General features: G+C 35.6%; 1 protein-coding gene across 1 annotated transcript in view; it reads left to right on the top strand.

Moving 5' to 3' along the window:
• Positions 1-2478, top strand: part of SPTLC1 (serine palmitoyltransferase, long chain base subunit 1) — a gene marked incomplete at its 5' end in the record, with an annotated part of 66881 nt that overhangs the window by 1069 nt on the left and 63334 nt on the right. The window lies entirely within an intron of this gene.

Here is a 2478-nt window from a genome sequence, read left to right as displayed (position 1 = left end):
GGGCATTTTTTAAAGTCTCCAATTTGGAGATTAATGTTTGTCCTTTATTCAAAAAAAAAAAATCTTTTTTTCAGATTAACGCATGCACATGGTTATATTTCAAATGGTCAAGACACAGTTAAAATGAAAAGCAACAGACTCCTGCCTTTTCCCCGCCTGGTTTATTTCTGATTTTAGGTCCGTCAGAGGTTACTTTCATAACTCAAGATAGTAATAATATGCTTACCCTACTGTTTCTTGATTCACCAACTATAGACAACACCTGTTGACCCCCACAATGTGAATTGTGAAACTTCGGTTCACTTACGCTACCTCCCTCCTTGCTTCCAATGTCTGATCTGTAGTATTTTTAGTTCTTCTGTTGGTTTTCTTTGCTTTATTGTATGTGGGTTTTTTTTAATTTTAAAGAATACAGAAAATATCAGATACCTATATATACCCAACACCCAGAATTAATAGGTGTTAACATTTTGCTATCTTCAAATCTATCTTTAAAAAGAAATAAAATACAAATACAGCTTAAGAAATTCCTTCCCATCTTCACTTACTCTTGTCTCTACAAAATACCTAGTCTTGAAGTTGGTGGATGTCTTCTATTTGCTTCTATTTATAATTTTACCACATGTACCTGTTGGTTTGAAAATATTTTATGTTTTGTTTAAAAGTGTGATGCAAGATATTTTCCTGAATATACTTGTGTTCTTCTACTGGTCTAACAGAGGCTTTTATACTTCACTTCGGTGTGTCTCTTTAGTCTTATAAAAATTGCACATGTTCTAAAATCAAATTTACCAATCATTTATATTGTAGTTTGGTCTTTTGAGGTCTTAAAAAGTCCTTTCCTATCCCTAAGGTCTAATTAGACTGCTTACCATATGATGCTAAGTTGTCCCAGCATTATTATTTGAATAGTCCATTTTTTACCTACTGATTAGAAATCTGCCTTCTTTTGTATGTCAAGTTCCCTTATAAAGGGTCTGTTTGTGGCTTTTATTTCTATTCTTTTCCTGTATTTGTCTCTCCATGTACCAGGGCCTCACTTGTATAAATATCACAGCTCTATAATAAACCTTGACTAGAGTGAGCCCTTCCACTTCCTTGTTTTTCAAAGTTGTCTAGGCTGTTCCTGACTCTTTATTGTTCAGGTGAATTTAGATTTAGCTGATCAAATTAGACCGAGAAATGTGTTTGGACCTTTTAGTAGAAATGCATTGAATTTATGGAATAATTTGGAGAGAAGTGGTATCTTGCTGATACTGAGTCTCACCATCCCTGTACATGGTATATCACTTGTATACTTGGGTCTTTTATTTCCTACAGTAAAGTTATATAATTTTCATCATAAAGACTTTGCTTATTGTACTTTTTGTACTACTTATTTTGAAATATTTGTAGATTCACATGCAGTAGGAAATAATACGGAGAGATGCTTTATACTCTTTACCTAGTTTCTACCAATGATAATGTTTCGTAGAACTGTAGTACAGTATCACAACTGGGAAATTGTGTGTCTTTTTATAGAGTCATCCGTAGGTACCAGAGAGTTTTTGTTTCTGTCATGAGGAGCAACTTTTTCTTCCTGTGCCTTGTCTGAATTTCTTGGCCAGGACACCTGGTGACAGTGGCCTTCTTGTCCTGTACCTGATGGTTTTTAAGAGATAACCTGAATCAAGTTACAGGAATTCCCTTCTCTTCCTAGTTTGCTAAGGGAAATTTTTGGTAGTTTTTAAAATCAGGGTATCAAATTTTATCAAATACTTTTTCCTGCATCTATTGAGATGACTGTCACTTTTCTCCTCTAATCAGTTACTGTATTAAATTTTACTAATAGGTTCTTTTAATTAGTAGTGCATATGCATAATTTAAAATTTTTATGAGAAAAACTGCAATTTACCATGTCACCCTACCTTACCCCAGATTCCCACTCCATAGTTATTTTCTTATTTATTTATTTATTTATTTATTTTGAATATTCATGAGACACAAAGCTGATTGTCCCGCCTCCTGTCCATGATGTAGGGGCCAGATTCATACTGGGGCATATCCATTACCAGAAATTACTTTTATACACTTTGTCCCCTTCCAGTTATCCCCCAACCTCCCTCCCTTTCCCCCTCTCCCCTCAACTCCAATTTGGAGCCCTAGAAATGTTCCCTCCCTCTGTTGGATCACAACACTACTGTGGTCTTTCTTTCCTGCCCCCCTTTCTCTCTTAGCTCCCCCATATGGGTGAGCACATGCGGTATTTCTCCCTCTGTGCTTTGCATGTTTGACTCAACATAAGTTTCTCCAGGTTAATCCATGTTGTTGCAAATGGGAGTATTTCATTCTTTTTTATGGCAGGGTAGTATTCCATAGTGTATATATACCACAGTTTCCTTATCCAATCATCTATTGATGGACGGTTAGGTTGGTTTCATATCTTGGCTATTGTAAACAGAACTGCAGTAAACATAGGAGTGCAGGTATCTCTTCGAC

Source organism: Galeopterus variegatus, unplaced genomic scaffold (assembly GCF_000696425.1).
Source record: "Galeopterus variegatus unplaced genomic scaffold, G_variegatus-3.0.2 Scaffold9888, whole genome shotgun sequence".
Lineage (NCBI taxonomy): Eukaryota > Metazoa > Chordata > Mammalia > Dermoptera > Cynocephalidae > Galeopterus > Galeopterus variegatus.
The sequence above is the reverse complement of the archived record's forward strand: the minus strand, read 5'-3'. Positions and strand labels throughout refer to the sequence as shown.